Below are 23,549 nucleotides of genomic sequence, written 5' to 3' on the forward strand. Positions count from 1 at the left end.
AATGATTTCAAGTCTACTCTCCACTCTCTATTCTAACAGATTCCGGGTATTTTGTCCCATGTTGAGATCCTTAATCTATTTGGACTTGAGTTTTTCTGAAGGATGATAAATATGGCTCTGTTTGCTTTCACATATATGCAGTAATGCAACTTGACCAGCATCACATTTGTTGAAGTTGCTGTCTTTTCCCAGTGTGTAATTCTGGCTTCTTTGTAGAAGAAATCAAGTGTTCATAAGTGTGTGGACTTATATCTATGTCTTTAGTTCAATTCCATTGATCAACATGTCTGCTTTTATATCAATACCATGTTTTTTGTTGTTGTTGTTGTTTTGTTTGTTTGTTTTTTATTTTGATTTTCGAGACAGGGTTTCTCTGTATAGCCCTGGCTGTCCTGGAACTCACTTTGTAGACCAGGCTGGCCTCGAACTCAGAAATCCGCCTGCCTCTGCCTCCTGAGTGCTGGGATTAAAGGCATGCACCACCACACCTGGTTAAATACCATGTTTTTACTAATATAGTTCTGTAATACAATTTGAAGTCTGAAGTGGTGATATCCTCGAGGGGTCCTTTTATTATTCAGGATTGTTTTAGCTTCCTACATTTTTTGTGTTTCCATATGAAATTGAAGATTGTTCTTTTTCAGTGTCTGAAGAATTTTATTCCAATTTTCATGTGTATTGTATTGAATCTGTAGATTGCTTTTGTTAGAATGGGCATTTTCACAATACTAATTTTACTGATCATTAGCATGGGAGATTTTTCCATCTTTTCCTGTCATCTTCAATTTCTTTCTTCAGTATCCTACAGTTTCTATTATACAAATCTTCCACTTGCTTGGTTAGAGTTATTTCAAGATTTATTTTTAGGCTATTATGGAAGACACTGTTTTCCTGATTGCTTTATCAGTGTGCTTGTGGGATTTGTATATAGGAAAGATCGTGATTTTTGTGCGTTATTTTTGTATCCTGCTACTTTTACTGAAAGAGTTGATTATCTATAGAAGTTTCCTTGTGGAGTCCTTAGGGGCTTTATGTATAAAATTAAATCATCTGCAAATAAAGATACTTTGATTTCTTCCTTTCTTACTGGTATCTTTTTTATCTCATTCAGTTGCCTTATTGCTCTGTCTAATACTTCAGGTACTACATTGTATAAGGTATGGACAAAATGGACATCCTTCCTTGCTCCTGATTTTAGTGGAAATGCTTTGCTTTTCTTTTCCTTTAAGGTAATGTTGGCTGAGGGATTAATATGACTTGCCTTTGTTATGTTGACGTACGTCCCTTGTACCCATTGTCTCTCCAGAACTTTTATCATGAAGACATGTTATATTTTTAAGGGCCGTTTCTGCATCTAATGAGATGACCATGTTGATTATGTCTTAGTCTGTTATATGTGGTGGATTGTCTTTATTGATTTGTTGATGTTGAACTATCCTCTGTATCTCTGGAATGAAACCTACTTGATAATGGTGAATAGTCTTTTTGATAATTTCTTGGATTCAATTTGCAAGTATTTCATCAAGAAAATTTTAATCTTTGTTTATAAAGGATATCAGTATATAATTTTATTTTTGGGACTTTGTGTGTGGATTAACTATCAGAGTAATGATGGTTTCAAAAAAGAATTAGGACATGTTCCTTAAGTTTCTATTTTGTGAAATAATTTGGAGCATATTGACATTAGTTCTCTGAAGTCCTGGTAGAATTCTAGGCTGAATTCATCTGGTCCCCTGCTTTTATTGGTTGAAAGATTTTAAATTATGGCTATTTCATTAGATGTTATAGGTTTGCTTAAATTGTTTACTTCATTTTGATTTATAGGTAGATTTATGCGTCAAGTAAAGCCATCCATTTCTTTTAGTTTTTTCCAGTTATGTGAAATACATATTTTTTAAGTATCTCCTTATGAGTGTCTGTATTTCTTTGGCATATTGTGATATCTAAACTTCATCTCTAATATTATTTATTTGAGTCTTCTCTATCCATCTTTTAATTAATTTGACTAAGGGTTTGTCAATCTTGTATTGATTTTCTCAAAGAATCAACTCTTCATTTCATTGAGTCTTTGTATTTCTTTCTTTTCTATAATATCTCATTGATTTTAGACCTGAGTTTGATTATTTCTTGTCATCTATGCTTCTTAAGTATTATTTCTTGTTGTTGTTGTTCTAGATCTTTCAAGTGTGTTGCTAACTTACTAAATTGAGATTTCTCAAATTTTGTCTATAAGCACTTAATGCTTTAAATTTGTTGCTTAGAAATGTCTTTATTGTGTCTCATAGCTTTAGGTATATTGTGTTTTTATTTTCATTCAATTCTAAAATGTTTTAAAATTTCTTCTATTTCTATATTGACTCAAATTTTATTCAGTAGTGAACTGTTGAGTTTCCATGAGTTTGTATACGTTATTTTTTTTTTCCCGAGACAGAGTTTCTCTGTATAGCCCTGGCTGTCCTGGAACTCACTTTGTAGACCAGGCTGGCCTCGAACTCAGAAATCCGCCTGCCTCTGCCTCGCAAATGCTAGGATTAAAGGTGTGTGCCACCACCGACCAGCGTTTGTATACTTTCTGCTGCTTCTATTGTTGTTGATATCCACCTTTCATCCATCATGGTCAGATAAGGTACAGGGTGTTCATACTTGGTTTGTGTCCAAGTATCTGGTCAATTTTGAAGAATGTTCCAATTCCATGAGGAGTATATATTGTTTTAGGTTTAGATGAAGTATTCAGTAGATATTTGTCATTTTATTTATGACATTATTTAACTCTACCATTTCTCTGTTTAGTATTTTTTCTGGAAGACTTGTCTGTTGAGAGAGACATTATTTACACTATCACTGTATGAGGTCCAATATGTGATTTTTAATCATAGTAGTGTTTTCTTTTACGAATTTGGGTGCCCATGTGTTTAGTGCATAATGTATAGAATTGCCATATTGTCTTGGTGGGGTTTTCCTTTAATGAGTGTGTAGTACCCTTCCTGTCTTGTCTAATTAGAAACAGCCAAAATATGGGTTGTTATGTTGATAACAGTGTATGATGTTCCATTTTTATTATACTTGCTATATTTCCCTAAATCTACATTCTTCTTGTCAGAACAAAGGGTGAAATTACTGATGTTTATTATTTTGCTCTTTTGTATGTATGTGTGTTTTCCCTGTACACTACATGTGTCCCTGGGGCTTGCTGAAGCTAGAAACTGGCATCAGGTATCTTATAACTGGAGTTACAAGTGGTTGTGGGTCACCCTGTAGTGCTGGGAATTTAACCTGGTTCCATTGGAAGAGTAGCTGATGCTTTTAACTGCTTAGATAGCTCTTCAGTAGTGAAGTTGTTGATTACATAATAACTTTTAAAATATTTCTAGAACATTACATTCTATAACAATGTTTTTCACATGGAGTCTTTCTTTTATTGTTCCTTCTAGTGTCATGAATACAAATATACAACAGCATGTACATAAAGTATACTAGATTACAAGAATAGCTTAGGGAAAAGTACCTAGATATTAAATGACTGATCTTTAATAAAATTGGCTTTGAACTATAAAAGCCTACTTGAGGATTGGTATGCAAAAAATTAAGGTAAAAAAAGACTTTCACAAGAAAGAGTGGATCTAGCAAACACAGACGTGGATGCTCACAGTCAGCTATTGGATGGATCACAGGGCCCCCAATGGAGGAGCTAGAGAAAGTACCCAAGGAGCTAAAGGGGTCTGCAACCCTATAGGTGGAACAATATGAACTAACCAGTACCCCCCGGAGCTCATGTCTCTAGCTGCATATGTATCAGAAGATGGCCTAGTCGGCCACCTCTGGAAGGAGAGGCCCATTGGACTTGCAAACTTTATATGCCCCAGTACAGGGGAACACCAGGGCCAAAAAGTGGGAGTGGGGGGGGGGAGGGGGGGAGGGGGAGGGTATGGGAGACTTTTGGGATAGCATCTGAAATGTAAATGAGGAAAATACCTAATAAAATATATATAAAAGAAGAAAGAGTGGCTCACTAAAGCATAACTTCTTAGGTAGAAAAAGGGGGATGAGATTTCTGTTGCAGGCTGGATGGATATCATATATAATATTTTTAAAAGTCCCTTTACTCAGAAAAATGTTTTAATTTTGATGTAGCCACGTCTTGTCATTTCATTGTTTTATGGGTGCTCAGTAATGTTCTCTTGATCAGGAATGATCTTTTCCTTCATGTTCATATGATATGTTCATTTATTTAAATCCTTTATATTTTTAATTAAAAATATAATTTTAAATAATGAGTTTTACTTTCCCCCAAATGTATAGCCAGTTGCTCTAGTAGATCATACGGGCATCTCTTTCAGAGTAATTTCAAAGGATTGATGTCTAATAGAATATTTGCAATCTGAGCAAAAACTTTTCCTTCACCTTCAGGTTTTGCTTTATCGGGTATATACTAGTTATTGACCATTTTTCCTTTCATATGAATTTTGATTTGTCAAATGTCAGCTTTAAAAACCAACAGAGGTTTTATTTTTGTTGTTTTTTTAAATATTTATTAGATATTTTCTTCATTTACATTTCAAATGCTATCCCGAAAGTCCCCTGTACACTCCCCCTGCCCTGCTCCCCTACCCACTCACTCCCACTTCTTGGTCCTGGCATTCCCCTGTACTGGGGCATATAAAGTTTGCAAGACCAAGGGGCCTCTCTTCCCAATGATGGCTGACTAGGCCATCCTCTGCTACATATGCAGCTAGAGACACGAGTTCTGGGGGTACTGGTTAGTTCATATTGTAGTTCCACCTATAGGGTTGCAGACCCCTTCAGCTCCTTGGGTACTTTCTCTAGCTCCTCTATTGGGGGCCCCGTGTTCCATCCAATAGATGACTGTGAGCATCCACATCTGTATTTGCCAGGCACTGGCATAGTCTCACAAGAGACGGCTATATCAGGGTCCTTTCCCACAAAGGTTTTAAATGAGATTGAACTGGATTTATATGTTAATTAAAAAATAGCTAAATACTTTTTTTCTCATCCAAATTGTGATATATTCTTTCTTAGTTATTTGGATTTTCTTTATCCAAATAAAGAAATTTGCTACCTTTTAAATTAAAACTATTCTACATTGCTGGGTTAATTTTTACATATTTATTGTTTTTATTAATTATGAATGGAATTTTTATTCCAGTTTTGACTGACTTTGCTGTCCATAAAGAAGTTATTGTAAACTCCTCTCAAGGAATTTGTTGTTTATTCTATTTTCAGTTAAGTTTCTAGTAATAATGTTTTTGATGGATTTTCTCTTATAATATCCATAAATCTTAGTAATTTTATTTCTTTGTTACATTTATTATGACCAAAATGAATAGTGATTTATTGCTAATAATGGTTGTTGACCATCACTGAGACTACTTCTTGTGTTACATTGTTGATCTCATAATGGTTATGAATTATTCTAGCTATAGCTTCTTCCTTTGAAAAGGCTTAATTAATTGAGATACCAATGCTTACATTTGTAATTGTTTTATAAGTAAAAAACTGAGTATCCCTTATTCATGTAACCAAACAGTCAGGGAAACTTAATTCAAGTTATCATTTGTAGTTTCTGAGTCTTAAATATTTTCTTCAGAATTTTTAGAAAGGAAATTTGTATACAGGATTTTTTTTTTTATTTTTAATGAAACTTTGTAAATTAGTTCATTTAGTAACTTGTTTTTAGATTTTTCTATTAAAATGTAATTTCAGCTTTTAAGAAATTTAATTAAATTTTGAAATCCTATCAGTAACATTTTTATTACCTAACTTTTAGGATACCTAAGTCTATTCTGACATTGTTTATAAATTTCCTAAAAACCATTATTGATATTCTTCTTGAAATTCATAAAGCATACCTGAAAAGATAGGGACCACTAGACAATTAATAGTGGAGCCAAAGGGTATTTTTTAATTGAAAACATATTTTCATTTAATATATTCTCTCCCCCTCTCCCACATCCTCCCAGATCCTTCTTATCTCCCATATCCTCCTTACCTCCATGTCCTTTCTTGTTCTTACATAAAAAGAAAACTCACAGAATGAATTGGGTAGAATACCTTCTGCTTCTATTTTGTGGAATAGTTTGTGAAGAACTGGAATTAGATCTTCTTTGAAGGTCTGATAGAACTCTGCACTAAACCCATCTTGTCCTGGGCTTTTTTATTTTTTTTTTATTTTTTGGTTGGGAGACTATTAATGACTGCTTCTATTTCTTTAGGGAAATAGGACAGTTTAGATCGTTAATCTGATCCTGATTTGACTTTGGTACCTGGTATCTGTCTAGGAGGTTGTCCATTTCATCCAGGTTCTCCAGTTTTGTTGAGTATAGCCTTTTGCAGTAGGATCTGATGATGTTTTGTATTTCCTCAGGATCTATGGTTATGTCTCCCTTTTCATTTCTGATTTTGTTAATTAGGATACTGTCCCTGTGTCCTCTAGTGAGTCTGGCTAAGGGTTTATCTATCTTGTTGATTTTCTCAAAGAACCAGCTCCTCGTTTGGTTGATTCTTTGAATAGTTCTTGTTTCCACTTGGTTGATTTCGTCCCTGAGTTTGATTATTTCCTGCCCAGAAACTTAGAATACCCAATATACAAGATACAATCTGCAAAACACATGAAACTCAATAAGAATGAAGACCAAAATGTGGACACTTTGCCCCTTCTTAGAATTGGGAACAAAACACCCATGGAAGGAGTTACAGAGACAAAGTTTGGAGCTGAGACGAAAGGATGGACCATCTAGAGACTGCCATACATGAGGATCCATCCCACAATCAGCCTCCAAACGCTGACACCATTGCATACACTAGCAAGATTTTGCTGAATGGACCCAGATATAGCTGTCTTTTGTGAGTCTATGCTGGGCCTAGCAAACACAGAAGTGGATGCTCACAGTCAGCTATTGGATGGATCACAGGGCCCCCAATGGAGGAGCTAGAGAAAGTACCCAAGGAGCTAAGGGGGTCTGCAACCCTATAAGTGGAACAACAATATGAACTAACCAGTACCCCGGAGCTCTTGTCTCTAGCTGCATATGTATCAAAAGATGGCCTAGTCGGCCATCACTGGAAAGAGAGGCCCATTGGACACACAAACTTTATATGCCTCAGTACAGGGGAATGCCAAGGCCAAGAAGTGGGAGTGAGTGGGTAGGGGAGCAGGGCAGGGGGAGGGTATGGGGGACTTTTGGGATAGCATTGGAAATGTAAATGAGGAAAATACCTAATTAAAAAAAAAGAAAAAAGTTAATTCACTAAAAAAAAAAGAAAACTCACAAAACTAAGGTAACACGCACACACACACACACACACACAATCTAAGACCATTACATATAAGCAAAAGACCACTAAACCAAGAAATTTGTATGTTTTTGAGGCTGAGCATTTAGCACTGGACAACCAATTGGAATTCCTCTCCTTTGCTCAGCTTTCCTCAGTTACCTATTGTACTTCATGTAACACTGTGGGCTTGTGGGCTTTTCCCCTTCCAGTATGGCATGGTTTTGGTACCAGTCTTGTTCACCTTATGCTTGGGCAGCCATGTTGGTGAGACTTTACAGGTATAGCTTGATGTTACTAACAGAAACGGTCTCACAGCAAAATTCATGATCTTCTGTCTCTGAGCCTCTAGTATGAGGGTGCTTAACTCTGCATTTTGAAGGGTTGTAGTTTTCTGTAGTGGTCTCCATGTGTTGTAAAGAGAATTTTCTTAATGAGAGGTTAAGAGTACACTTGTTTGTGGGTGTGAGGACAAAGGTTTATAAATTGCTGTTAGGGATTATTCTGGTACAGTAAATTAGTGGTTATACATTCTCTTCCAATAATCATGAGTTCACTAGCACTGAGTAGTTTGTTGAGTTTTCAATGCTAGGCATGGAAATCCAATTTGTTGAGAGGGTCTTAAGTCCAATTAGAAAGCAGTTGGTTACTGCCAAGTTATGTGAAGGGTTGTTGTGCCATACTGGAGAGTTTTGGAATTTGTAGGCACCATAGCTTAGTAGAACTGTTGGTTTCTTCCATTCTTTGCAAAGAGCTGCTGATACAAATAACATTAAATTGACTGAACTGTTTATATTTATATGTAATATAAATATAAAATATATAAATATATAAATTTAGGGAAAAGGAATTCATAGAAATGAAAGAGACCATGAATTTTAAGAAGAGTTGAGTGGGATATATGGAAGAGTTTGGAAAGAGGACAGTGAAGGGAGAAATGTTATATTTATATTAAAATCTCAATAACTAAAAACAAATGATAAAAATTGTCTAAAGCCATGTCAGACAAAAAAGTATACAAAAATGGCATTGACCTTGTTTACTTATTTTGGTTTTTTTTTTTGAGACATTTTAGTCTGTATTTCTCCCTATGTATTCTAGGATGGCTTTGAATTAATTCATAGTGATCTACCTGTCTCTACCTTCTGAGTGCTAGGATTAAAGGCATGCATCACCATGCCTCACCAAAGATTACTCTATTAAAGTTCCAGTATTTCTTTATGTTGTTTTATGTCACACAAAAAGGGATGGGAGTAGATGAATCATTGTCATATCCCTCTACAGATTAAGAAATCATTATTCAAAATACAAGTTTGTGATCTTGACATTTTTAAAATATGCAAAGAATATTAATCTTATCCCTTAGTCCAAATCTTATATTCATATTTCATATATATATATATATATATATATATATATATATATATATTCCTTAACCGTTTTTTACAGTCCAGACTTTATCTCCCTACGGGTCCACCCTCCAACTGTTACATATTTCTCACCTCTCCCCCCCACCAGGTCTCCAAGAAGATGATCCCACCCACTCCCATCCCACCAGACCTCCCCACTTCCTGGGGCCCCAAGTCTCTCAAGGGTTAGGTGCATCTTCTCTGCTGTATATGTGTTGGGGGGCTCATATCATCTAGTGTATGCTGCCTGATTGGTGACCCAGTGTCTGAGAGATCTCAGGAGTCCAGGTTAATTGAGACTGCTGATCCTCCTACAGGGTCGCCCTCCTCCTCAGCTTTCTTCAGCTTTTCTCTAATTCAACCACAGGGGTCTCCAGACCTGTCCATTGGTTGGGTGTAAATATCTGCATCCAATTCTTTCAGCTGCTTGTTGGGCCTCTCAGAGGGTAGCCATGCTAGGCTTCTGTCTGTAAACACACCACAGCATCAGTAATAGTGTCAGACCCTGAGCCTTCCCTTGAGATGGGCCTACCACTGGACCTCCTTTTCCTCGGACCCTTCTTCATTTTTGTCCCTGCAGTTCTTTCAGACAGAAACAATTATGGGTCAGAGTTTTGACTATGGGATGGCAACTCCATCCCTCCACTTGATGTCCTGCCTTTCTACTGGAGATGGACCCTACAAGTTCCCTCTCCCCACTGGTGGGCATTTCATCTAAGGTTCCTCCCTTTGAGTCCTGAGAGTCTCTCACCTCCCTGGTTTCTGGTATATTCTAGAGGGTCCCCCCACCTCCTACCACCTCTGTTGCCTGTTTTGATTCTTTCTGCTGGCCCTCAGGGCTTCAGTCCTGTTCTCCCAAATACCTGATCATGGTTCCCTCTTCCCCTCCCTTTTGTCTTTCCCACCCAGGTCCCTTTCTCCTTCCCCCTTCCTGAGATTGCTTTTTTCTCCCTCCCAAATGGGATTGAGGCATCCTCAATTGGGCCCTTCAGCTTTTTAGTAAAAGAAATATTTAAAAAGACAGTTTTAATTTTTTTAAAAAGGGCTAAAAATTGTCATTATAGGAACATTAGCGTAGATACAAACTGGCCATACTTCTTTTGACATAAGACCAGTTTCTCAAAATCAATGATTATGTTTTATAGACTAAATTTTTCCTAAACTGACTTTTGTTCCTTTACTCTCTTATCCTTTTTCCTTTCTCTTTCTTCCTTCAGTCTTCTCTTCCTTTCTTACAGTGTTCTCATAAGGTTATCAATAACCCTGAAACCATCTTTAATTCAATCAGAAATAGTTTTGGTTGTTTTTTTTTTTTTCTTCTTTTGAGATTTAAAGTCATCATGAGAAGTATTGACATCTACACACACACACACACACACACACACACGCCATTTCCTAGGAGGACATGACTCAAATTTGAATTAAAAAGCAAGGTTATACCTTAGACGATTTACCAATTTTAGCTCATACTACTGAGAGGTCAGGATTAGAGTGCATTATTCACAACTTGAAAATGTTAACAGGAACTTAAAATTGCCTTAATTATTATTGAATGAATCATATTCCTCTTAAATGGCTTTTAATCCGTGGTGCTATAGCCATTGGGAACATGTTTCCAGGGTGAATGCTGACAATAAAAAGTAATTATAGTTTTTTTTTTTTCGTATTGTTACATACTTTAGTATATTTCTTATTTTCTTTCTTGAAATGAAATGGATTCATTGTAAGTTCTTTAAAAATGTTTTCTAGTCCTGTAAAAATACCTTGAGTTCATTAGCCCGCCACTTAAGGTTGACATAAGGAATGGAAAGACAGTTCAGAAATAGAGTTCATAATTTAGTATGGATAAATCTCTAGTTTCAATTCCCAGCACCACAAAAATGAAAAATTAAAATTATTATGAATATTGAGCATCCTTAGTAAAGGAGTATTCAATTCAAATATAAATTAAAAAGCCAATATTGATATAATTTATATTTAGTATATTTACCAATATTTTCCATAGCTTTCACTATGATTGGTTTTTGTGCGTATCAAATTTTGCTTTTACTTGTTATGCTTATAACATCTGCTAGCCAGTTGTTTTTTTTTTTTTTTAAGCACTTGCTTGTGCTTAAAATTACTCAAGATATTTCTTGGTAATTTCTTTGTTGTTTTCACGGGTCCCTTTACAACTGTTTTGAGTAAAGGCCCCTGTAGAAGGCAGTGGTACTATATTTATATGTATGTAAATCTTATACCCCTCAGGATCTTTTCATTAAAATTCACCAATGGAAGAATCTGGGATCTGACTGAAATAAAAACTCATGAAAAGATTGTTTGTACAGCTGCTTTCAAGCAAGGACCAAAATCTCATAGGAGGATGAATGAATACATTGTTGCTGGGCCAAGCTCAGAAATTTCTTGAGTAGTGTTTTATAAAATATAAAATCATTACATATGTTGCTCTTTGCCCTTGCCCTCACCTCCCCACATTCCTTTCTCTTTCTCTTCTTCATAGTCTTCTCTCTTGAGAAGGAATGATTATTTATTTTTTAATGTATTATGGAGACAATTGAAAAATATTTTGCTGTCTTGTAAGACTTAAGTAAATAAGTAACCTTAGAGTAATATTTTAAACCATTATTTTTAGATTATGAATCCCAACAAAGCATGATGTCAATGTATCTTTCTTTTATAAACTACTGTTTATGAAAGTAGGCTTTTTAGTAGGAATTTAATAATAAGAAGAATAGTGCTAAACTCCATTAACTGTTTGTTGGCCAACAATAGGAATATCCTATTAAAATATGACTAAGTGCTTTACATGCCCTATAAAAGTTCATTCTTAAATTCTCAGCAAGCAATTACAATTTATTAAGGAACATTTTACAGAGGTCAACTTGTGGCTGAAGAGGCAGTGTTTCCTCTGTGGGAAGCAGTGATCAGTTAGGTTGTTTCTATAGCACAGTATTAACTAAGGTACTGCCATTTCATCTGTATTATTAGGCGTGTCTTCTCCCACTGGAGCCAGACCAGGAGTCCTCTGCTGTAAATGTGTCCAGCTCATGTATGCTGCCTTGTTGGTGGCTCAGTGTCTGAGAGAACGCTAGGAGTCTAAATTAATTGAGACTGCTGCTCTTCCTATGGGGTTGCCCTCCTCAGCTTCTTCAATCCTTCCCCTAATTCAAACACATGGGTCCCCAGCTTCTGTCCATTGGTTGGGTGAAAGTATCTGCATCTGTTAACTGCTTGTTGGGTCTCTTAGAGGATGTCCATGCTAGGCTCCTGTCTGTAAGCACACCATATCCCAAATAGCCACAGCAGCTGGTACCCCATAGGAGTCCAGCAAACTCGGGACCCATCCCCTCAGCTTGAACTATATGTACCTTCTTTTAAAAATTTTTATTTATTTATTTATTTCATTTATTTATGTATATGCATTCTCTATCTACATGTTCACCTGTATGCCAGAAGAGGGCATCAGAACTCATTATAGATCTTTGTAAGCTACCTACCATGTGGTTGCTGACAGTTGAACTCTAGTGCTCTTAACCACTGAGCCATCTCTCCAGTTCCTAGATGTATCTTCTTAAAACTGTTTCTTCCTTCCTTTCTTATTATCAAACAATTATTATTCTTACCCATTGGAAAGAATTTGGAGTCCAGAGGGAATGGAAGGAAAGCAGTAATGTCTTTTTCTGATCATAGTTTCCACTCCTTCCATCCTTCCCAGCTCCTCCTCACCTCCCCCCTTCCCCTGATCCACTCCCCTGACCCAATTTCCTCTTCAGAAAAGAGCAGGCTTCCAAGAGACAATAACCAAACATGACAAAATAAAATACAATAAGACAAGGCAAAAGCCCTCATATTGAGTGATGAAAAGAGTCCAAAGAGCAGGGAAAAGAATCAGAAATATACCAGCTCCCGCTGTTAGGAGACCTACAAAAATACCAAGCAAACAGCTAGAACATATATCCAAAGGACATGGTGCAGACCCATGAAGGCATTGTGCTTGCCATTGTAGTCTCTGTGAGCTCACGTGAGCCCAGTTTAGTTGATTCAGTGGGTCATGCTCTGATGCTGGTCTCCATCCCCTCTGACTCCTGCTATCTTTCGTCCTCCTCTTCTATAGGGTTCCCAGATCTCCAAGGAAAGCAGTCATTTCTAATGACATCTTTCAAATTTGGTTCTCCAGTGGACAGTGATTATATGCTGACATAATAAGAGAACTTTACTGAGGAGAGAGGAATTATGGGAAATATTGAAAGACCCATATTTTGGGAGATTTGTCAGAGATGATTGATTAAAAGGAACATGAATTTGTATCATTAGTGCCTTATTTTCTGTTTTTGAAAACCTTCCACTATAGTGTTTATGATAGTAACAGTTTTGGGAAAGATGAGATAAATTATCCTTCATTTGGGATGGTGAATTTCTCCTCAGGCTTTTAGTGTTTTTATTTGTTTGTTTTTAACATATGCCCTTAAAATATACAATTAGGGATTTATACAAGTAAGCATAATCACAATTAGTTTGAAGTAGCTTTTTTCTCTCCATAGTTTTATCCTGCTTATAACATGAAAACTGGTTTTTGTAGTCTATATTTTTATAGTAAATATTTGTTTATTCTTTTGTGTCATTATATATGCATTAATAGCATTTTCCAGTCCAATATGAGAATTTCTAAGAGTCTAAGAGTTGTATTAATGGTTATCATTATCCTATTTAATTATATAATTTCATCCCCCCGCAAAATTCTCTTTTTGCCTTGGACAAATGACCTTTTATATTTATTGTTATTTCTAAGTGATAGAAATGCAAAAATCTCAAGACTCCATCCCAGACAAGATAAACAAGAATCTGGTTTACTCAGGTGCCCAGATGTTTTATATATAGGCACATATTGTTTGAGAACAATGAAAAAATAATTGTTTTGAGTAATCAGAATTATTTTAAAGATATTTCACAAACTTTAGGTGAAGTTAGACTTTCGAAATATCTTATTTCTGTAATAGACTAAAATATCTGGCAGCTATTTTAATTATTTGATATTACATATTGTTTTGAATACATAAGATAAAACAAATATAAAATTGAATACCACTACTTATATTTTAACCATTCTACCAGGAATAGCTATGGGATTAATTTGGCTTTTTTTCTAATTATAAATTCTTACATGTTATTAAATAAATATTTATAGCTCCATTTCAGTTTTAATGTTCAGTATAACAAATGATTGTTTAGTGATTAGTAACAAAATATATGTTAACTAAAAATTAAAATTGGCCATTAGATTTTAGAACCTGCTTCGTAGTCATAAAAATGGTGACACCACAGGTTCTTTTCTTTTTATTGTTTGTTCCATGAGATTATTGAATAGTTATAATATTGGCATTCACTTGTTATAGGAAAAGTTTGTGTAGCAGAGAATGTGGTTTCAAACTCTGAAATTATGAATAAGATTTGCTTCATGTTAAAGAAAGATCATGGAAAATATACTGAGATTAAGTTTAGTAATAGATGAGACCATTTGTTTCTGCAGTTACTTCATGCCAAGATTATCTATTTCACTCAGAATTAATGAGCCTAAATAAAAATGATTAGTTATAACCTAAAGATAAAATTTACCTCTATATCAACATACCTCTAGATATAGAATTTTAAATGAAATTAATACCATTCACCACATTGTCTGTTGATTGTGATTTCTTATTGAAGAGAACATGGGTATAGTTCTGAATCCTATATTGTATTTACAGGTCTTTTCATTTACTTACCCTACTAGATATATAGTAAAAAGGATTATTAGTACTGTTGAATCAAATGTCTTAAAGACATGCTTAGAAAATATGTATACTACAGTAAATATGGCTGAAATAGCTGACCCAGATATGAGAGCAAGCTGTAAGATTAGTTCCTACCAGATTATCTTCTCTTTAACAAAATACAACATGGCTACTAATCGTTATTCTATATATTGAATCTAAAGAGAGTTTTTCAGAGCATGGGTCTGAATAAAATCTTTAGTCATTCTTTCATTTTCTCATATTTTCCATTCATTTTCTCCACTCTTTGAGCAAATTAACTTCCCCATCTTTGGGGGTTTTGTTAGTGTTGTTTGTATGATTCCATGATTCATATGCCTTTCTCTCAAAAAAATTTTAGCTCCAGGAAGAAAGGGACCATGTCTGATTCTGTTTACCTTCTTAATCATACTGCCTAGAACAATTACTGGTTAACAAATAAGCACTTAATAATTGGTTGTTGAATGAATAATTAAAAGTTGGTATCAGGACTTGGAAAAGTGGTAATATACGTATCCTGATATGGGAGAAAGGCAAGCAGTTTAATCATATAGAATCATATAGAAGTGGATAATGTAGTAAAAATGTAAGATACAGGAAGTAATTTAGAAAAGTGGTTTAAATTTGAAAAGAAAAAAATGAGCACCTTGGGGAAATGTCGAATAGAGATAAGGTAAGATTTCAGTGTCTTTCTAGAACCGGTCCTCCCTGGAGAGCATAATCTTTCTTAGCCATCTGAGATTCCTGATTAATATTTTATGGTACTGTTTATTTGAAATTCATCTGAATAGCATTTTATATACTTTACAAATCTTGGAATATCTTTACACTCAATATTGCTTAGATATTAAATAACATATTTATACTAAGCCTTATGAAATGTGTCAGGTTATTTTTTGAAACATGAAGATACAGGATACATCATATTGACATATCATATAAAATGTTCTGAAATTTGAATACCATTGCCATTGATAGTTTCTTTGTATTTAGTAAAACTTTGTATTTTTGTTGAAGACATTGTATTCATTTTATCATCAATGTAATCAAAACCTGACCACAATAACTTAAAATGAGAAAAAAACTAATTTTAGCTTAAGAGGTTTCTGTCTGTGAATGGGGAGATAGCTCAGTGGTTAAGATAACTTGCTCTTTTTGCAGAGGACCCCTGTTCTATTATTCGCACCCACATGGTATCTCAAGACTGTCTGTAATTCCAGTTCCAGGGTAATGATCCCCTCTTCTGGCCTCTATAGGCAACAGGCATGTGTGTGGTACACAGACTTACATGCAGACAAAATACCTTTGCACATAAAATTTTAGAAAAAAAATTTAAAGAGGTTTCAATCTATAGTGTCTGGCTCTGAGGATTCTAGGTCATGTTAAAGTAGAACATGATATCACCAGAACCCTGTGACAGAGACTGCTTCCTTATAATGAAAAGGAGGCAGAAAGAAGGACAGAGAAATGACTGAGATGAGAACAAGCCACTGAGAATGCTTACTACCAGTGACCTGTTTCCTCCAGCTGAGCCCTGCCTTTTAAACTTTCCAAAGTAGGATTCCAAGGACTATCCCAAAATAGTGCCACCAGTTCGAAACCACACTTTCAATACATGAATCTTTTAGGGAGGAAATTTAATATACAAATATAACACACATAAATATAATATTTGTGATAAGACATAAAATAAGATCTTTCACTTAATATATTAACTTATTCCATTGGAGCTAGGCTTCCAAATACACCTGTGATGGATCATCTCTATTAAAGTTTGCCTCTTAGAATGCTTGTGAGAGATTGCCTTAATAGGTTATTAGGTATGGGTAGACTGATCTTAACTGTGGGCTGGACCATTCCCTGAGATACAAATTGCAGAAGGCAAGCTGAGCACTAGCATACATGTACTCAGTGCTCTCGCTTCTTGACTATTGCTACAATGTGACCAGCTCTCTAAAGCTACCACTTTTTGTAACTTTCCCACAGTGATGGGCTATAACCTGAAAATGTGAGCTCAAATATGTTCTTTCTCACTCTAGTTGCTAGTATATTTATGCTAGTCTAGTTGTCAGTATATTTCATTACAGCAACAGGAAACTAAATGGCTTACCTACCACTCTTGACCTCCCCAAATGACATTAACAATGACAAGTAGCAAAGTTAGGCTTTATAAACAATGTGTTGGCTTATTTTTTTTATTATGGTATATATACTTTTTCATTTTAAAATATAAATATAACAATATAACATCAAATAAAGCAGTTCTGGGAATCCATGCTAACCAAGTGGTTTACTATTGAGCTATATTCCCAGGCTCAAATATATTGTCATAACCATACTTAGGAGTGTACATTCATGTTTTTCTGTGAGTATCATCACTATCCATTCTCAAAATTATTTTCATTTGCAGAACTGGAATTTTGTACCCATCATACAATTTTCTCTTGTCTCCTCAGCTCATGACAGTCACCACTGTGTTTTGTTTCTATGAATTTTACTCTTGCAAATACCCCAAATGTGTATATGTATTTGTCCTCTATGAACATCTTATTTAATTCACTTAGCATAATGTTCTTCTCAGTACTCTCATCCATATTGTACCATGTATAACCTTACCTTTTCTTGTAGTGTTTAAACTGAAAATTTTTGTTAGCATTTCATATTTTCTTTACCCATTTGTATACCTCTGTTTCCTGAGTTGCATACTCCTTTTGTCAACTGTAAATAATTCTGCTACAGAACATGGGGATGCAATTATCTTTTCAGGTGTCTGCTATCAGTGTTTTGACTATATAGCCAGAATTGAATTGCTAGCTCTTTTTCCAACTCTCTTTTGTTTGAAGAACCTCCAAAACAAATTTTCTACAGTGACTGCACCAGTCCATGAGGGTTTCAATACTCTGCAGAGCAATTTTGTTTTCATTTGCTTTGATAATAGCTAAACTGAGAAGTGTAGGAAAATGTGCTACTGTGGTTTAATTTTCATTTTTCTGATGCACATTATTTTCATATGTTACTGGCTATCTGTAAATATCCTTTGGCGAAATGCCTGAGTTATCTGTCCATTTTAATCATTTTTTGTCATTGAGTTTACTATTATTTATATATTCTGAAATTAATGCCTTATTAGAGGTATAATTTACAAAGAGGTTTTTTTTTCCTTTTGTAGGTTCTCTTTTTTCTGTATTAATAGTATCCTTTGCTATACGAAAGTCTCTAATTTTGATGAGGTAAAAATTATGTGTTTTTTCTTTTGTTACCTGTGATTTATATGTCACACTATAAAAAATTGTTTTCCTTTTAAAGTAAGCATCAGAATAAGAATTTTTATTTGAAATTTTCATTTTCTTAAATAAACATGTAGTGTTTCACAGTTTGATTCAAGTAGAATCCACCTCTTACAATTTATCTTATCCATAGAATTATAAGTTCTATTGATGTGTTGTTATGTGGAATCAGATGGTCTTATGTACTGTAGCAACATTAAAGGAAATAAATATAAACATACATTTTTCTACATGACAACCAATTATGACTATATGGAGAGCACAATATATATTTCTTTTCAAAAATCCTTTTGTGAGCAGAGCAGTAGGGGAATGTGCAAAGAAGCTGAGGCAGGAGTGGGTGTGTGGATGGGTGGGGGAGCAGCCTCATAAAAGCAGGGGGAAGGTGAGGTATAGGGGGTTTGTGGAGGGGAAGCCAGGAAGGGGGATAACAATTGAAATGTAAATAAATAAAATCACCAATCCTTTTGTTAACAGATAGTCTTATATGAGAGATTTACTTGCTTTTAACTATTGAATATTTTAAAATTATATCTAATCATATCCCCTTCACATTAATTCCTAGACAAATTACATTCTATGTTATAGTGCTTTGCATACTTTAATAAATCTGAATTCTTCGTTGATATATGCTAGTTTGTATCACTGTTATTTTAGCTCCCATTATATGGGTAACCATATTTTTGTTATTTACTTTCAACTTTCCTGGTCCTAGTGAATTTTGCATATGTAAATGATGTAATTAATCCTTTTGATAGAAATACAAGGTCTTTAGCATTATAAATGTGAATGTTTTTGACATTAATGACTGGTATGACCAAAATGGTTGCTCTGGAGGATTGAAAGCAATCTTTTTTACTTTTTCTCCCTTCTCAATTCAGTGTAGTATTTAAAAGCAGGGAAAATGAGCTTTCCTTAGGGCACTACCTTGCCCTTTATAAGGTGTAGAATCCTAGGCATGCCCCAGATTTTCCGATTTCTTGTTACAAAATCAAGAGAGTGATACACAATAAGTTTGTTTTAATGATTAAATGAGAAAATATTTGTAAAGTAATTAAATTAGTGCCTGCCTGGTACACAGTGAACACACAAACAAATATATGTAAATAATTTGTCCCTTAGCATTGGCTCTGTGGAAATAAAAGAAAGCTATTGAAAGTATAGTCTTTGTCTAAAATAAAATAGGACAGAGTAATTGGGTACTGGCCTAGACAAAAGTTGTCCTCTTTCTATTATATTTGGTTTTCTTGAGAATCCATATGTTCCTTGTTTGAGAGCAACTGTGTTTATGCAAAAGGGTAACTGAATGGTGGCATTGACTGAAATAAGGAAGCATTTGCAAAGTCAGCATATATTGTATTGGTTTCAGTGTTGTCTAAGGACTAGGGACACAGTTTTACCTTCCATTTATTTGAATGCAGCTTTAGAATGTGTGTCTGTCAGGTTCTTTCTGTTTTTCTCATTTGCTGAAAATATGCCAGCATGGAATTTAGCTTCGATAGTTTTTTTTTTTGTTTTTTTAATTTTCTAGTATTTTTTAACTCTTTTTTGTATTACGTATTTTCCTCAATTACATTTCCAATGCTATCCCAAAAGTCCCCCATACCCCCCCCCACTTCCCTACCCACCCATTCCCATTCTTTTGTCCCTGGCATTCCCCTGTATTGGGGCATATAAAGTTTGCAAGTCCAATGGGCCTCTCTTTCCAGTGATGGCCGACTAGGCCATCTTTCGATACATATGCAGCTAGAGACAAGAGCTCCGGGGTACTGGTTAGTTCATCATGTTGTTCCAACTATAGGGTTGCAAATCCCTTTAGCTCCTTGGGTACTTTCTCTAGCTTCTCCATTGGGAGCCCTGTGATCCATCCAATAGCTGACAGTGAGCATCCACTTCAGTGTTTGTTTGGACCCGGCATAGTTTCACAAGAGACAGCTATATCTGGGTCCTTTCAGCAAAATCTTGCTAGTGTATGCAATGGTGTCAGCGTTTGGAAGCTGATTATGGGATGGATCCCTGGATATGGCAGTCTCTAGATGGTCCATCCTTTCATCACAGCTCCAAACTTTGTCTCTGTAACTCCTTCCCTGGGTGTTTTGTTCCCAATTCTAAGAAGGGGCACAATGTCCACACTTTGGTCTTCATTCTTCTTCAGTTTCATGAGTTTAGCAAATTGTATCTTATATCTTGGGTATCCTAACTTTTGGGCTAATATCCACTTATCAGTGAATACATATTGTGTGAGTTCCTTTGTGATTGTGTTACCTCACTCAAGATGATGCCCTCCAGGTCCATCCATTTGGCTAGGAATTTCATAAATTCATTCTTTTTAATAGCTGAGTAGTACTCCATTGTGTAAATGTACCATATTTTCTGTATCCATTCCTCTGTTGAGGGGCATCTGGGTTCTTTCCAGCTTCTGGCTATTATAAATAAGAATGTTATGAACATAGTGGAGCATGTGTCCTTCTTACCGGTTGGGACATCTTCTGGATATATGCCCAGGAGAGGTATTGCTGGATCCTCCGGTAGTACTAGGTCCAATTTTCTGAGGAACCGCCAGACTGATTTCCAGAGTGGTTGTACAAGCTTGCAATCCCACCAACAATGGAGGAGTGTTCCTCTTTCTCCACATCCTCGCCAGCATCTGCTGTCACCTGAATTTTTGATCTTTGCCATTCTGACTGGTGTGAGGTGGAATCTCAGGGTTGTTTTGATTTGCATTTCCCTGATGATTAAGGATGTTGAACATTTTTTCAGGTGCTTCTCTGCCATTCGGTATTCCTCAGGTGAGAATTCTTTGTTCAGTTCTGAGCCCCATTTTTTAATGGGGTTATTTGACTTTCTGGAGTCCACCTTCTTGAGTTCTTTATATATATTGGATATTAGTCCCTTATCTGATTTAGGATAGGTAAAGATCCTTTCCCAATCTGTTGGTGGTCTTTTTGTCTTATTGATGGTGTCTTTTGCCTTGCAGAAGCTTTGCAGTTTCATGAGGTCCCACTTGTCAATTCTCGATCTTACAGCACAAGCCATTGCTGTTCTATTCAAGAATTTTTCCCCTGTGCCCATATCTTCAAGGCTTTTTCCCACTTTATCCTCTATAAGTTTCAGTGTCTCTGGTTTTATGTGAAGTTCCTTGATCCACTTAGATTTGACCTTAGTACAAGGAGATAGGAATGGATCAATTCGTATTCTTCTACATGATAACAACCAGTTGTGCCAGCATTTGTTGAAAATGCTGTCTTTCTTCCACTGGATGGTTTTAGCTCCCTTGTCGAAGATCAAGTGACCATAGGTGTGTGGCTTCATTTCTGGGTCTTCAATTCTATTCCATTGGTCTACTTGTCTGTCACTATACCAGTACCATGCAGTTTTTATCACAATTGCTCTGTAGTAAAGCTTTAGGTCAGGCACGGTGATTCCATCAGAGGTTCTTTTATCCTTGAGAAGAGTTTTTGCTATCCTAGGTTTTTTGTTATTCCAGATGAATTGAATTGAAGACCCAGAAATGAAGCTTCGATAGTTTTAACTAGCATTGTTTTTTACCTGCGTGAAAAAGTATGGTTCTGTTAGTGAATGTTATCTTATCTCATATAAATAACTATAGTTTCTCTCCTCGTTATGCTGTCCTTTTACAAGAAGGTAATCCAATTTATTGGTGGAATTTTTTTTTTGTATTTTTGTTTTGTTTTTGTTTTTAATCTTCTATAGTCTGATATAGTCCAATGGAGTCAGAACAGATCCAACCTCAAATTCTCTGGGACCCGTTTTTCATCCTGATTTTTCTGGTCAGTTACTTACTGTGTATAGTTAGGGAGTTACTTAATCTTGCTCCTTTTTTCCCCATTCATTTATTTATCCACTCTACATCCCCATTACTGCCCAACCTCTAAGTCTTCCCTCACACAGTCTTGCCCCCATTTTCCCCTCCCCTTGATCTTTTTAACTTCTTAAACTTTAAAACTGATATAACAATAGAACCTGACCTTATTTGATACTTCCCTATCTATTCTCCATTCTCACCAATACCATATCATCTCCTAGAAGAATATTCTCTTTGCCTTTTAATTTCTAAGTTACTACTCATCCCTCCTCACTGTCTGGCTTCTTTTTGTTATTGTTTTAATACACGTTTGTCTAAAATCACGGATGATTTAATTGTCAAATACAGGGTAGTTTCATTCCTTGTATGAACGGGATGCTGTGTTAGAGTTATTACTTGTCTTTCCTAACTACTTTGTTCTTTTTGAACTATTTTTTTTGTTCTCATTATAATGCAGTTTTCTGTAGCTATCTTTCTGGTATCGGGTGCATTATACCTTTGACCTCATGTTATTTTTCCCAGAACATTCTACCCATTTATATTTTTGCTTCCTTCACTAATTTTCTTAATACATCAAAATATAATAATCATTTTTCATACCCATCTCAGCCTTTAAAGAAATACATTTCCTAAGAACTGTTGTAGTTACCTTTCTATCACTAGCCTTCAGGGATGTGTGTGACTCATAGTTTCCTCATCTTCCCTCTGTTGATGACATGAACATTTTCATTTTCAAAATAAAAATCCTGTTTTTCTTTTTTTTAATTTTTTATTAGATATTTTCTTCATTTACATTTTAAATGCTATCCCGAAAGTCCCCTATACCCTCCCCCACCTTGCTCCCCAACCCACCCACTCCAGCTTCCTGGCCCTGGCGTTCCCCTGTACTGGGGCATATAAAGTTTGCAATACCAAGGGGCCTCTCTTCCCAGTGATGGCCGACTAGGCCATCAAAAAGTCATGTTTTTCTTTGTGACACTATCACACATTTAGTATAGAATCTTAAGGCACTTAACATACATTTGTAATGAATAGTACCAGTGTACATGATTTCTTTTTACTTTGAAAATTTCCAAAGACCCTTCATATACATTGGTACAGTAGTCTTTAAATAGTTAGGAGTCTCTCACTTTCTTACACTCATATTCTACCTGCATTTGCCCCTACCGTCTCCTTATTTCCTCTATTTCTCTTTTGTTTATTCCCTCTGTTTCACTAGAGATGAATAAATCTTTTCAACATATATTTTCAAGCATCAACATCTTAACAAAAGAAAACCAAACAGCCCCGTTTTTTCCAGGTATCCACTTTCTGCTCTCTTCTCTTATATTCTGCTTTGAAGATGCCTCAGCTCATTCAATGCTGTCTTATTTCACCACCATGAAAACAACACCCATAAGGAGAAACCATAAGCAACATGAGCTATTCTCTTAATATAAGTCAAACTTTCTTTAAATAATGAGTTAGTTTGTGGTTTTCCAATAGTATTTTTCTTTCTTTCTCCACTGCTATATGCATATTGGTGAGGGGTAAAATTATTTCACTTGATGCAGCAAAACAAAGATAATTAAATGTTGTCAGGAACCAGACTGCTTTTAGGACTAACATTTTTTCCACTTGGGGCTATGTATCTTCCTTATAGGACTTGTTTGTTTCAGTATACATGACTTAACCATCTCTCTTTTTTTCTCTTCTTGCTTATTATTTTTACTCACTCATATATTTGCTAAAATGTAACCTGTTGTGGAATAGTATTTCCCTTTTTGATATAACCAATACCATCTAGTTTGTAATAATTGTTTCATTGTCTTGATAATCCTCCCCTAAAATTCTAGAGACCAAATCATATTATTCCAATTAGTCATCTGTGCCAGTCTCCTTCATAGATGATTGAACCTAGCACAGTCTGTAGCCTGAACAGCCACTTATTAATTGCCATGGGTAATTT

The 23,549-nt window shown here is 35.4% G+C and overlaps 1 protein-coding gene across 5 annotated transcripts in view; it reads left to right on the forward strand.

Annotated features, from left to right (window-relative positions):
- Cnksr2 (connector enhancer of kinase suppressor of Ras 2) overlaps nt 1-23,549 on the forward strand; it is a 246,628-nt gene that overhangs the window by 31,459 nt on the left and 191,620 nt on the right. The window lies entirely within an intron of this gene.

This window comes from Mus caroli, unplaced genomic scaffold, assembly GCF_978045245.1.
Source record: "Mus caroli unplaced genomic scaffold, Mus_caroli_1 scaffold_5, whole genome shotgun sequence".
NCBI lineage: Eukaryota > Metazoa > Chordata > Mammalia > Rodentia > Muridae > Mus > Mus caroli.